The sequence below is a fragment of the Diachasmimorpha longicaudata genome, chromosome 7 (genome assembly GCF_034640455.1).
Source record: "Diachasmimorpha longicaudata isolate KC_UGA_2023 chromosome 7, iyDiaLong2, whole genome shotgun sequence".
NCBI classification, from domain to species: Eukaryota; Metazoa; Arthropoda; class Insecta; order Hymenoptera; family Braconidae; genus Diachasmimorpha; species Diachasmimorpha longicaudata.
The window spans coordinates 9,639,278-9,654,427 of NC_087231.1; the positions used below are offsets into that span (position 1 = coordinate 9,639,278).

The window sequence follows — 15,150 nt, forward strand, 5'->3', positions numbered from 1 at the left end:
TTTGAGTGTATCGTGTGTTGGCCCTTTAATTGACTCAAAACCATCCCCATTTCGCTTACACAATTTCATGTGCTGAGGGTAAAAAGTATTGCTCATCATTCTCACGCAAAATTTGACATTTTGCAAGAGTGAAATCATTTTTTTTTGTTCCGAGAATTTTATTGCATCTGTATTTTCATCCACCTCTCCGGTGGCAGGTGTTATACGCCAATCGTAAAAAACTGCATCTCCTCAAACAATCCAATTAGGAAACCTCCCACGATCCTTGGTGCATAATTGAGTCATCTGAAATGTTCGCTCTTCCAACTGCACCCGCAGGATTACAAATATACACTCAGAAAAAAATTACTTTTGCCAAGGAATTATTTTCTTGGGAGCGGAATTTATTTTTTAAGAGAACATTTCTCCAGGCAAGTCATCTACGAATTTTTCCCAATTATTTCACGTAAGAAAATAAATTTTTTCTTCTGGAATAATAAAATAAGATAAGAGATTTGAAAAAAATTCCAATCTAGACAGTGCAACAAACTGGAGTGATCCATTATTCATGAGAGATTTATTAAAAATTTTGAGCAGTTTGAAAAATTAAAAATTAGAGCCCGGAGTTGGTGCACCCAAGACGCAATAAATGGGTCACTGACGCTGATGTTAAACGAGTGATTTAACGTGATTTAATGCATGAAAAACGCTATAATATTTTTATTTTCGTTATGAAACGGCTCGGCAGAACTTGCTATCTCAATAAATTGCCTTCGGGAGAAAACTTCTGGGGCATAAAAGAGGTTTTTTTGGCATACGGGGGTGGGGTAGGGCGTTAGGGGTGGCTATGCATTTTTAAAAGGTAATCCCAGGACTCTTGACGACTGTTTTTCATCGAGAGCGGCGGTAGTGGGGGAATCGGGTAGGAACAAAAAAAAAATCCCCCTGACCTGTGCTATACACACGTGGAGATATAAAATGCGTATGTATATTTTTGGGTTATACCCGATACCGGATTATATACGGCACGATATACCATATTTATGGCTCGTCGGGTGCTACCCCTGACACTTCACGCTCGTTAATCGATAATACCTGTCGATGATTAATAGCGTGCGAATGCCTGAAAAATGCATCAGCTCAAATCGAATGGTTTTTCTCGTGTGATCTAGACATATTAGTTTTTTTAATTCTTTAAAGTTTCCAATTTCTCAGGGGAATTATTCATGTAAAATAATTCCAAAGCGGAGGTGGGAAAACATTTGGATGCCTCCACTTGCATTTTTAGCTCCGAGATATTTTCCAGAACTATATAGTGTAAAAATTCAGGATCGCTTAGGGATATTTTTTTCAGTTGAAAATAAACCTGTTAAAATCTTTAATATTTTTCTTTACTCATTTATCGAGACTGAAGGCTTAATATGAACCTTCAGCACGAAACCTTTTTGCTGAAATAGATGGCATATGCCCTTTGATGAGGCCGCAATATTTGAGTCCCAATCATAAAGGAAAAAGGGAAAAAAACGTCAGAGATCGGTTATCCTGATGAAGACCTCGTTCTCCCGGAAAATTTTTCACCCTCTACATTACTTGCAGGAGCTTTGGTTGGTTAACTCCCCACGGTGGCTCGGATTTTTAGGCCCACTGAATGCGGCATGTCAAAGGAGTGCTCTTAATGTTAAAAAGAATAGTGAATGGGGAATTGAAAGGCTCTGTAATGAAGTCCCCATTGATTTGCTAACTTGGCTTTGAGCTTTCGGCAATTAAAATCTGTCGTTCTGTCTTTTGAAGTTTAAATTCGCCAGTCAAAGATAGGAAGATAATCTTCATTTGGCCGGTGGAATATCGTTCCGTTGGGCTCCCAAGAAGGTCATTCATGAAAACTTCGTTGACAAATTACCCAGTGACACAACGACCATTGAGTGCATCATTTATCACAACTCGACTCTCGAAAGTTTTTAATCCATTTTTTTTTCGCCAACTGCTGGTGAATTCGATGTTGCAATTTTCTTGAAGATGTACAGTATCACCTATGGCGTTCATCCAATCGTGCCACCATAAGATTTCCCCGGGGTAACATGTATCATTCGCACAAGTATACTACCGAGCTAACTGTCCCACAAGACCGAAAAACAGGTTACTTTGTTTCGCTAACCTTCGAGGATGTGTTATCTCCGTCGACCCTGGCGATATGCTCGTGTATCAGAAATGCTGGTGACACTACCACACGGTGTTAGACCCCATGTTGGACAAATGTACGTGACAGTTATGACAGGGAAAATACATTTTCCATTTTAAATTCGGTGTTCAGTTATTCAGGGAGCATTTGTCAACCGCATTCAATTGCAAAAATTTGTGCATCCACTCAATTCACTGCATTAAAAAATTGAATTGAATTGAATTTCGAATGTAATTGACAGGCTAATAACGTGAAAATAATTTCCAACACTTCTCCCTTGGAACTTTTATCGTGCAAGAAAAGAGTATCAGAAATGTGCATTGAAGTATGCTTACTTGGTACGACCTGAGAAAAAGAATGATGAAAAAGGAGGTCAGCAAGGCTGCGTCGTGACGAACATCTCTGAGGAAAAATGAAAAACATGAAAATAAAAAGGTGGTGAAGCTACGGAGTGAAAATAGATCTGGAAGAAGGAGTGAATAAAAAACCAGTACACGCTATGTGATTCATCGCTCCAAGAAATTGCGAAGAAGAGTGAGAGGGGATGAGAAAGCCTCAATCACAAGACAAAACTGGATTACGTGTTTTTCAGGCTACCAGGGGGCTGAACTTTTCCATCTGAAATAAGTATAAATTCAGATTCCATCTTTGTCACCCTCCAGCGGTAGGGGTGAAATAACCGCTGGCGCTGGAGCCTCAAGTAGTTGGCATACCGTGGAATGAGGGAGACAAGTGCGGGGAAAACAATATGGTGAATCGTGAGTGGTTTCTGTAGAAAATTTTTTATGCTCGTACTCCAGAAGAAGAGAAGAGTTTGGGAATAAGACTCTTGGGCACCACTCCCTTCGAACCAATCGCATTTTCCAGCTGAGTCATTCCAATGTCTGTACTTCTGCGTGAGTATATGGTGATCATTCAGTTTTTCGGTGTCATTTGTTGAAAAAATAACACGAGCACGTGGAAATTAATTTTTTTCCAATGAATGAATTCCGGTACTAAGTTAACATGAATTATAATGAAAAAAATTAATAAAATACCCTGACAAAAGCATTTTTTCTACTCACTACATATTTTTTCTCCGACTGCAATGTTACTAACATTGTCCTTGACTTCATCACTTCATTTTATGTTTCTCCTCGTTTTGATGAGGTTCTCAGAATTTACGATTTGCATATTTTCTTTCTTCTGCCACGCTGATATCCTTCTGTTTTACCGCATGCATAAGATGTACATACGGTGCACTCTCTTGAAGTTCTCAAGTAGTACAGTTGTAATACAAATACCTTTTCAGAAAAAAAATTGCACGAGGAGAAAAAAAAAAGCTGTAAACTTGCACTGAGTGTTCCGTTTTTTGAATAAACCCTCCTTCACAGTGAAAGAAGCAGGTCGTAAATTAGTTTTATGATATTTCTTCCTTTTAGCTTGAAAATTAGATTAATTCGAGGAGCGTATAAACTTTTTCAATGAGATAAAATGCGTTAACGCCAACTTTCTGAATATAATTTAATGAATACAAAGTACCGTAGCCATTGCATTCGCAATGTAGCAGCATTAAAGCTGTATTTATTTCCAAGATTTGCAGCTCAAGATTATGACGGCCACTGGAGTTTTACTCACGAGCTCTCCAGCCTTCGGCAGAGGTGGTGCAATCAATCTTATCGCTTCTCGAATCGAATGCAAAAACGCTTAGTCATTTGAAAATTTCCGTATCAAAATGCGCGAAACAATTGTCGACGGTGCAGGACTGAGAACGAATCTCGTAAAAACTTTAATGGTTTTTCATACTGCTACATCGCACAATTTTCTATTTAATCTGTCGAGCAACAACTATAGGCAAGCCAGCTATCTTAGTGCATTTATTTTATTTTTTTCCATTTAAAAAATCCATGAATAAATAAATAAGTAAATAAACAGGGATTAGAGCACTTTCATGAACTTTTCGGGCTGTGTGTGAATCGGGAAATGCTTCGGAGGACAGACAATTTTGGAATTGACCCGGTCGCTTCCGAAATATAATTCAGATGAAATAATGACGGGTAGGAGCTCGCCTTCGTGAATTTCGGAGTCCCTCTGATTTAGCTACGCTAGCCAGAGAGTTTTTGATTCCGGTACAACGACGTGGGTAACCACAGTGTGACCCTTTCTCGAGTGTGAGAATTCAATTAGGGTTAATTCGGCCTAAGCTCTCCCGAGACTACTTGCGTAGCTGTTTTACTATCGTACTTTATAGCATTCTGCACAAGCCATACTGGATATAAAGCCCAAGATTTATTATTTAAGTTATTACGCCCACAAAGCGAACTAAATGAGAAGTTTATTATTCACGGAATTCCTTATGCAACTTGGACTGCGGTCTCTGGAAAAATGTCGCAGAGGGCATCCCATAAAGACTGCGCATAATCTAATTTCTTCTTTATTGCAGATGAAATGGTAAATTGTGAAATATCGGAGGAAATAATGGCTTTGTGCATTTCATTATTTACTGTACTGAATTGGTGATAATTTTTGGATGATGAGATTTTAGGTCAACAGAGAGAAATGGATGGACAATTATTGGTAATTACTTCTGCAGAGAGAATATAATTAATTTTATTTTAATTATTTTCCTTTATTTCACTTCATCGGCGTATATTTTTCATAATTCCGGAGCGAAAATATTGCGAAAGTATTGTGCAATATCTAATATTGAAAAAATTATTTGGTAAACTCCTCTGTCTGCCGATGTGGTGACCTCAGCCGCTGCTGGAATTCTCATTTTTATAATAAATTATTATTATGCGACAGATATTTTACCGATATTTATGAATTCACCGACCATTTTCACATTTCAGAAACATACTCAAAAGCAATTGTAGTTGAACTGTCGCCCTGGGCGAAGTTTGCAATTACAAAATGAAGCAATGGAAGCACCGGTAGTTTACAATGTACGGTGAATACTAATTTCGAATCTACATCATCAATAAAATTCATTAACTGGACATAAAATAGAAGGGAGAAATAATACTGGAAACAAATTGCACGGGTGAGTTTACTGAAATGCCAGATAAATGGCGTGTTGTGCGCCAAGCTGGCATTGGCTGGCCCTGTGAAACCTTATTTGGCCCTGTTTGAGGATTTAAGAGAGGGGCAATATAAGATGAAACCGAGGTGCACACGCACGCTGCGGTCTCACGTGATAGTCACCACTGGTGGAGCTCCGTGTTGTCGTAAAGGGGGTTGGTAACACTAAGGGGAAAAATCTCGGTGGAGGGGAAAAAAAGACGGAAAGAGAGTTTATAAGTGAGCTTCTGCGAGTGGCCACAGTGGTCGGTGAAATTTCGGTTAAATCGCTTCGAAAATTACAAGGAAATTCCAGACCGAGGCTCAGAGGGGAGTCGGCTGGGATTGAGTGACTACCGCGACCATTTTGGCATGTAGAAAAATGCTGAAAGGGACTGCTATATCATTCTGACAATTTTCTATAATTTTCGGTAGGGGTGAGGACGGGGGGAATTATTTCAACGCCGGTCTGATTGCTCCAGTCTCCAAAGGACAAAGGGAAACGCCTGCCTTCAAAAACAAGTGACGCGAACCGGGAGTACTCGACAATTTTTTGGAGGGGTAAAAGTAATTCATTGGGAGTCCAGGACTGAAGGAAAATCGGTTTATCTCCCACTCCGGTTGATGGTAATGGCGTACGATCAACCAAAAAATTGTAACACCTCGTCAAAAAGGAATAATGGCGACGAGACAAGTTCAGTCGGTGGTAAAAAAAATGGAAGAAGAAGGAGAAGACAAAGAGAACTGAGAAAGTTGGTCAGCTCTGGGTGAAATGTTTGAGTAATATATATGTCACAAAATCGTTGAAGTCACTCTTTTTCTCCTTTTAATCCTTGAATTAGTAGTGCAAAATCGTGTATCTCGTGGAGAAAATCGACTTCTCGATGGACTTTCATTGTGTAAATGTCCGTGCCCCGTAAAATCATTCTTTCAACGTGGAAAAGTGGTATGGTGTAGTTTTTTCGCCTCTGCGTTAGCCCCGGAAAAGGCACTTTAACGCTAACGGTAAAGGCTGGTGAGAAAAGCTGGAGAAAGAACGTAGCGTGGACCCCTCCAACTTAATTTCACGAGAGTACCACGTAGCTGTCCTATGGCCTCGGTATCAATCCGTAAAGTTTTACGATTTTATCGTGACTCTCGGAGTCCACGTGAAAAAAAAAACATAGCCGACCTCGCAGCACTTGGAAATCTCGTGGAAGCTGCCAATGAGAGAGCTCAATCGTTAACGAAAATGTAGTTAGACTTTCATGATGATAAAGGATACCGGCGTTTTTCAATGGAAAGACATTTTTATGGCTTTATCTCCGAACATTCTTATGTCGGGTAATTGTCGGGAGAGTTGGAAAAAATGGAAAATATTATTTTCATCAATATTTGCTTGTCTGTGGAGGGGAGTTATTGTTTTAAGAACGTTTACCAGTCTCTTACTACCATTTAGTAATTTCCGTTTACCTTAAAAAAAATTACGTGAGACACTGTTTTGGGGAGGGGAAAAAATGTCAAGAAACATCCGAACTATAATTTTACATATGTGACCGAATAATAATATACTCATATAAGCAATGTAGGAGCTCTATAGAAGCCAGGCTATGCATTAAATTATTTCGCAGTTTAATGGAGGAAGCAGATTAATTTAATCCAGTTACGTGCCTTTGCGAGAGCTAATAAGAAAACCACAGAGCGACGCGCACTTGCCGCAGCGACGGAGCCACACTCATTCGTGTGTACTATTATACAGCGACCTCTACAACCCCCGGATTTTCAACCCCCTGCCCTGCGTGTAATTCGTTTTACCGAATTTGATCTAACCCATTCACCATAACACCGCCGGATTCTCCAATATTATTAGGCAATTACGACTGTTCAGTCGCTGGTGTTAAATTATAGTCATTGCTGAGTTAATATTTTCCCCATTGACATTTTCATTCTCACTCCACTAATCAATTCTGTTGACTCGAACGCGCCGGATTATTATTACTGCGCGTGTGCAAATGAGGGTAATTACGGATGATAATGTGCGCTGAGAGCTTTTTTAATCCATCAAATGCTGAAATTAGTGGGAATGTCTTTAGTGAGGGCGTACAGGGAATAAATTAGGGGGATTGCAAGAACTGGTCGGTAAAATTAGTCAGCTAATTGATGAACAATCAAAACGGATTTTTAAACTTTAATTACAAACGTGTGACCCATAACGTCATATAATGTATTTTATCAGTATCGTCAATAAAAAAAAGCTACTGATTATTATAATTTTAAAATTAGCCTTGGGTTGCGTAAACTTCCCTAAGAGTTGAAATACCCTGTGTCAGGATGATTAATCAATTTTCCATTAAGTTAATTGTCGCGATTCTCCTTGAGGGGTTGAAATTGAGGGATGAGCTTGGGACGAGAGTGGAGGTAACCACCGATTACGGATTTGATACGATTCAGTTGAAAAGGGACGGGTCGGGCACACAAGAATACCCTTTTTTTGTGGTATCGTTTACCCAGACACTCAATTCCGTGAGTCAGGAGTTTGTGGTGGGAATCGGTGGAGGGAGCACATCAGTCCCGCAGTTTAAACCCTTCACGACATTCTTTGATCCCCCTCGCTCTGTCTTTCGCGTTGTCATTTCTTCTCTCCCAAGTACTTACCCCGACCACTAACAACGGTGATTTATGGGTGGTGAGCTCAATCTTCTCAGACACAACGTTCACCTCGTCTATTATCAATGTATGCAAGAATGGTGAGATGAGAACGAGAGGGTGAAACTCGGTGTAGCGTGTACTTTATCCATTGTGGGGGTAGAATAATGTTTGCGCACTTCTGGGGACACATATGTAAATAGAGCGAGTGATGTACAATTGAAATTATTCAGATGTATTGGAAATTATGGGATTTTCGTTCTTTCGAGACTTTACTTGACATTGTATGGAAAATAGTCAATTTCATTCGACTCAAAAATTTGTTGTCGAACTAAAATTTGATACTCCCATGAATTTGCCACGGACATTTCAACAGTCTCCAGCTTACCCTCAAATTGAATTAATTTCGTTGCAGAGTTAGTTTCAAGGCGTCAGAAACCCCCACCATTAAGTACACCGTAAACCTTAGCGCTGACAAAGAAAGTGAGTGAATGTATAGCGACCAAAATTCCGGGAATTGCTCCGGTAACCGAGAAATTTTGGGTTTAGTAGGGTTTGTATAAGGTGACTATGAACACTGGTGGCGCACACGATAGCACGTTATTCCCATAGAGCGGCGAGGGGGTGGGGGGTGGCAGAGAGTGCAGGGGAAGGCCCGGCTAGTTTACTCGGAAAGCACTGTTGTTTGATGTCGGTGGATTAACGTGAGACAAGGGTAGTTACACACGTAGTTACAGCAACAGTAGTCAAGGTCCCTCTGTACGTATATTTTCCCCCATTCCAGCGGCTCTTCATGAACAGCGTGTGAAATCGTGGGAATATATTTGGATTTGTCAGCTGTCTCTGTGCACTCCGGCTTTCAATCTCAATCCAACATTTGTTTCTGCCCCGCCCTGTCGGTATTTTTTGATTTTACTGCATTGCGAGAAAAATCCCAGCATCTATTTAACAGAGCGAATGAAAATATTTCGCTGCTCGGGGGATTTTGCTTGAGGTCGCCAGACGAACATTCAGATATTTATTTGGGGTTTTTATTTCTTGAATACGAGGACGAATTTTTTCCCGAGAAATTTTGGTACTAGTGCTGGAAAAAATTGTAGTCCATGGGATGTGAAAAATTCTAATGCTGTTTGAGGTGGAATTTCTCGGGGTTCTAATAAAATTTTTATCGAAGGACGATAACAACTCACGTGCATAAAACTATTTGCCCGCTTATGTGATATTTTATATTTTGGGAATTTTATTTCGAGAAAACTCGGGGAAAAATTTATTGGAACAATTGTGGTGCTGGAAAAAATCACAAAAAAATTAATCAGCTGTCAGAAATTTAATTCTATGATAGTTAAGATTTTAGAATATTCACAGACAAAAAGATTGTTTTAAAATTTTCTCTGAAAAACTTCTCTCATGGATCGGACGTTGCTCTCCCCCTGAAACTAGTTGCTGTTCTCCCCCCAATCTCACGTCGAATCATATTAAAAAAGTTTTTTAACAACGTGAAAATGGCAATTGAATAGCAGTTAAAACTCCTCCAAGTTTATTCCCAAATGAAATCGTAAAATGAGTCACAAAGAGATGAAACTTAAATATGAAAATAGTTACATAGAAAAGAGCCACGGGGCACTTTCGAATCTTGAGAGTCTACGATAATTAACTTCAAAGTGGCAAAAGCGTGAAATTTAATGTTCAAACTCCCAGAATAGCCTCAACGAATTTTCTTGATTTAGCATTCACGTAGATCTTCGCCATCAGCCCCTCCTGGGAGTTGGCTAATGAAATTCGTAGAAGAGTTTATATTCTTTAGTTTCTATGTTCTGGAAATGTGAGAGGCCAGACTGAACGATGAGTAACATCTATGAAATAGACCGTTTGCTTTTAATTAGGGTAGACAGGATGTACTAACGGCCGCCAACGGAGTCTGGGATTTTTCTGATGTTTTTCGACAAATACGAAGTATTTACTTTGAGTGAAGGGGAAGACCAATTTCAACTCGTAATTTAAGAGAATATTTTTCGAATGGTACTACAAAATTAGACGTTATTTTATTTCAATTATTAGACACGAGAAGATGTTATAACTAATTACTAAAGTACATTTCTACCACGAGATCTTGTGCATCTTTTTTTCCCAACGTTGGCGTAAAAACTGGCGTTGGTCGTGATCAAAGGCCGAGCGGTGATTACTCGAGCCATGCTTCCTTATAAAGAGCCTTCCCAGCAGTTTTTTCTGGTTAGTTATATCCACTGTACCCCATCAAATAACCATGAATTAGCAAATATATATATATACACATATATATATAACTGCATGTACAGCGGAAATATATGGAAATTCATATCTTAAATGGGGGTACCATTAATGTTAGACTACGGCCAAGAAATAAAGTGGAATATCTCGATCGTACTGAATTTCATGAGCCATGTCTTACTCGTATATAGCAGTTTGCAAAATTCAAATGATTATTATATTTCATCTCCAAATGCCCCAAGTTCACCATAGTGCTATTTATACTGTTTCATCTTGACAAGCTCCGTAACCCTCTCCCACATCGTGTAGTTACATGCCCTGTTTACAGGTCCATAAAGCCGGAAGTGAGTTAAGACTCCACATTTGCCCTTACGTAACCCCTAAATATAAACTAAGACAGCCTTTTTGTATGTTCAACAGGTGCGTTATGAATGCTCGGAAGGGTCGATAAGATCACCATTAGAGAGCACCAGAAGAGGGGGAGATTTTGTAAGTAAAATAATCACATTCATAGTTCATTAAAACTTTCATCATTTTGAGAATAAACATATATTGTTATTCTCGGACAAAGTATCATTTCATGGGGATAAATTGTTGAGTTAAACCCGAGGATTATTAGCACAATTTCGAGGATGAGTATTCTCGGATTAGCAATTTTCGGGTTTAATTGAAGGTGGACAATAATTTTTAACGATCATTTGTTTAAAATTCACTGAATATTCCCATATTTCCCCGAAATGTCAAAAAATATTCAACAGCGTATATTTTTCGCATTCGACATTAGTCTGCAACCCCCCGATAAATTTCTATATCTCCATTTCCGATAAATATAATTTGAGTTATTCCAAGTCCCTTCCTGCCAACAATGCGGAAATAAACAACGATATCCTCACTTGGAAAAAAATATTCCCTGTAAAATAAAAAAACAAAATCCTCTATCTACCCTCCACCTCCCGGCAAAGACCATAAACCACTATAGCGCATGATTTATCACGAAAAATGCCCTCATTTCTCCGTCTCGCTTCTCCCCCACCGGAAATATACATCTAAATAACCCAAGGATCAGCTTTGATTCCAAATGAGGATGGAAGTCAATGGGTTTGGCAAGTAGACGTCATCCACTCGGCTCACACTTGGTATCCCCCTTTATTCTCATTCCCTCGGTTTCTCTCATGTATTACGCAGTGGCAACCCAGGGTGAAAAGGGGATTTGGGATGAACGAGCCGGCGACTGGGGCGGGCGGATGTGGTGGGTGGTGGAGGAGGGTGAAGGGAGACGGTGGTGTAGTACTGGGTTAGTGCTATCGTTTCCTCACGCGACGCTAACAGACATTATACATTTTCACGGGCTCATGTTTCTCTAAAGACCGTGAAAACGTCTAGCGTTGGGTGGAACGGACGAATTAGCATTTCGATGCGACCACTCGACTGTATTATACGCCCTTTTCTTCACGCGCCAAGAGTCCCCTTTCCTTCCCTCAGCCCTCAGTCGACAGTTCGCTATCCATTCCGTCCAAGTCTCACTCTTTGGCATTGCACGAAAATACATTGTGTCCTGTATTATGGGGTCTACCACAGTGTGAAATAACCATTGTTGATGTGCGTGAAATGCACCGATGACTTTATAACTTGTCGCATGAAGTTCGGAATTTAGTAGACGGTAAAAGGCATATGATTCCAGTGATAAGTGAGCGGTGTTTTACTGGTGAGTGGGTCAGGTTGCAAATTTAAAAGGTTTCAGGTATTTTATAGGGGGTGCGGGTTAATGCTGGGGAGGTGGTAATGGGTCGTATTGGAAACACGAAAAAACTTTGTATCGGATACTGGGGCAATTGGTTTGCGCAGCAATTATTAATCATTGTCTTATTGAGTGAAAAATGTTGGGGCGTGGAATCGAATTAAGTTGGAAATAATAATGGGAATAATGCAATAGTCATTAGGGAAAAAATTCCGAAACTTTGACTAATAATTTGACCATTTCCTCACAAATGAATAATTGACAATGCTCCATGAATGCATGTCCCTATTAACCCTATCTTCCTCAGTTGCCATATTCCCCTAGACCCAATGGGCTGGATGGTTTTGAAATGAAAGCAGCCATCCGCAGCGTTGTAAAGCATAAACGATCGGGCAAATCTAAATGTTATTCACCGTAGCAGCCAAAATGGCTATTCGAGGGAGTATGCCAGTAGTACGACTCCGTATACACTCAAACTCTCTCCGCTCTGTGGCACAGCCCTTCGAAATGTATTCGATTAGATACCACTGTTACACTTCCACAACTCCATGGAGCTAATTCCGTGAAGGATGCATGACCATCATCGTGAGTCTGAGTGGGTCAGCCGTCCTAGTAGTTTGGTGGAGGACGAGTTACCTATTAGGAAACTAGCGACTACCATTTCCCCAGGATCAATTCTGGTTGTGTCACGGATTGGAGGATGTATGTATAGAGTTTAGTTGATGAAGAGAGAAGGTGTGCCAGTGGCTCTCTGGGCTTTCACGGGGGTTTGATGCCGTGTGTCTTTGTCATGGTACTGAGACTCGACGGATTTAACGCGACAATTACAGCTTGCCGATCTTGCGTGTAACCGGCAAATGCCTTCCGGCTGTGTGTGCAGGATCCTCTATCTCTCTCTCTCTCTCTCCCTCTCTCTCGGGCGTTATACGACACTCCCAGAGTATTCGTTGCGCTTGACAATGTAACATTTCAATGACAATGTCGATTGCTTAGACCCTGATAAATTTTATTCTCAAGTTTTATGTCATTCAACTGCATTCATTTTAATTGAGAGAATTAATTGACCGGCTGAACTGTTCATCGATTGAGCCAATTAACCCCCGCGTTTATTCCACTGAGAATTCTTTCCTCGTCTCGTCAGGAGCCGATAATAAAAAAGAGAGGCTAAGAAAATCAGTCAATTATTTCTTCAGGGTTATTTTTTCGTCAGAGCTGAAAATAATGATGTGATTTATATTTGACATCGTTATCAATTCATGAAGCGTCGCACAGAAACGAAGGAGGGATCATGGATAAAAGCGAGAAGTAATGAAATAAAAAAAGAACCGAACAATGCGTGGGGTGAAATAGAGGAAAAAAAATATAGACGAAAAAGTACATTGAAGAAAGACGTTGGCTTTTCCACTGTGAAACGTGGTGAGTGCGCGTTACTGGTCAGCGAGCGGTGATCCATCTTGTCGAAGTGACTGGGCCCTCGGGTAGATGCTCGACGGAATAAAGGTGCAATGTTCAGGGTAAAAAGCTCGAAGGTAGGGCGCAGAAGCGAGAAAAGAAGAAGTGGAAAAAAAAATTAAAGCCAATATATAACTTTCAATGTTTTGTACTGGGTGTTTCATCGACAAAACCAGCCATCATGGTCATTACCCAGAGGAAATTGTTTTTCCTGTTTGGAAATTTGAGAAATTGGAGAAATATAAACAGAACTATTATTGTCCCGGTATTTTTCTCTTTCAATAAAAAAAATACGCGCAATCGTCATTTGTTGTAAATCAAGACGTAAGTCAGTTTGTGAAAATTTCAAAAATATGATCTAAAGATCGTTATGTTGCGAAATTCCGAGTCAGTTCACGTGATGATTATAAAAACAACGAGATTGAAAGAAAGTACTCGTTTGAAGTACGCCCACTGAATGAATAAACCCACCGAAGATAATGAAAGGGAAAGGGACAGAGGTAGAGGTAGAGATAGAGAAAGTACTTGGGTGAGATCAGTTGAATAAAGGGATTCGAGTTTATGTATAGTGCGACAGCATAGAGGAGGGTATTCTGAATGTACTCAACGAATTATTTGCTCCAATAATTCGATTGTACGGGCACGTTGTACGTGACAGCTGACGATTGAACGGATTATTGTCGTTTTCTCCTGCCACAGGGATAATTACTGCAAAAGATCGATTACTTTCAAGAATAAAGAAAGCGCGGGTAGCGGTGGCAGGTAAATCCCCTCGACGGCAATGGGAGAAATTTCCTTTCACGGTGCAACTCGCTTTGTGAATACACCGACATATATTTAACTCTCAAGTTTTCCTTGATTTTGTTTTTTTTTCATTTATATCGCGAGACATGAATTTCTCCGGGGAATATTTATCTCCGGATGAAAGTGTAATTGCAGTTTAGCGATAAAGTATCTGCAGTGAGGGTAAGACGACCGACGAGGGGTTTCTACATCCTTGGAGCATTATCGACTCGTCTCATTGAATTATCTTTACCCGTTCGGCTATTAACTCCGTCATTATTGCGTAGGCGTGGTCATCAGAGTACGTCCACGTGGATAGCCTTCCTCCTTGGTCACATGGGAGCCGACAGGGCTTATATAGTACCTCCGGTGTCTTGAATCCCCAAATGACTTCTAGTTTCGTACCTCCCACGAGCCACCAAACTATCTCACCTTTAATCGAATTCATTATTAATTAAATTATTTCATCGTTACTCGCGTGAAATGGCGCCTCTGTTATTTCTAGTTTAGCTGTTCTCAGGATATGTGCCAGCATCGAGGTTAAATTGGATTTACCGGGGGAAGACGATGCAGTTTTTAATGAACTCTTAATTTTGAGGGTAAAGATTAAGGAATGTCAGTAAAAAAAATTCCATAATATTTCCTTTTTAGGAATTTTGATATTTGAATGGAATTTCCGCTAAGTAACGGCATGAAAAATTGGGAAAGAAATGTTTTGATGGTGACAGTGATTAGCAACCGCAATGATTTACTCAAGCTCTCGGAGAATATAAATCTTAATCCAGCAATATTTCATATAACTTGGTCCAAACGAATATATCCTCTTAGTGCTCGTAAAAAGCACTCCCTGAACAGGCGGATTAATTTTTCATTAAAGCTCCACTGGTCATAAAGTAGAAAACAAGAGCTTCATGGAAACTCAAGGCTCCAGAGTGTGCAGTAGTGATGGCCGGTCGTATACTAGCTGTTCGATGTTGAAAACGTACGTAATACCCCGATGGACTCGTTACAAAGATATCTATCTGCGCTATAAGGGAGTCGAAAGGGTAGAGTAGTAGTTGAATGCACAGGGGGGATGGGATGTCGGGAGCCCGGCATTTTCTGGTTG

At 40.1% G+C, this 15,150-nt stretch overlaps 1 protein-coding gene and 1 long non-coding RNA gene across 3 annotated transcripts in view; one reads left to right on the plus strand and one right to left on the minus strand.

Annotated features, from left to right (window-relative positions):
* The window catches only part of LOC135164232 (uncharacterized), a 77,776-nt gene that overhangs the window by 8,993 nt on the left and 53,633 nt on the right, over positions 1-15,150 (plus strand). Inside the window, exon 2 of one of the 2 annotated variants that reach the window (XM_064124384.1) lies at positions 10,490-10,558. The exons of the other annotated variant lie outside the window; for it this stretch is intronic. The gene's annotated coding sequence lies outside the window, so the exon portion shown is untranslated. The remainder of the gene's footprint in view (positions 1-10,489; positions 10,559-15,150) is intronic. 2 annotated transcript variants of the gene reach the window in all.
* LOC135164394 (uncharacterized) lies at positions 1,494-2,898 on the minus strand. The gene is made up of 3 exons (XR_010299285.1): positions 2,653-2,898; positions 2,494-2,560; positions 1,494-2,352 (listed from the first exon to the last, which is right to left on the minus strand). It is a non-coding gene; the product is annotated as an uncharacterized LOC135164394 (long non-coding RNA).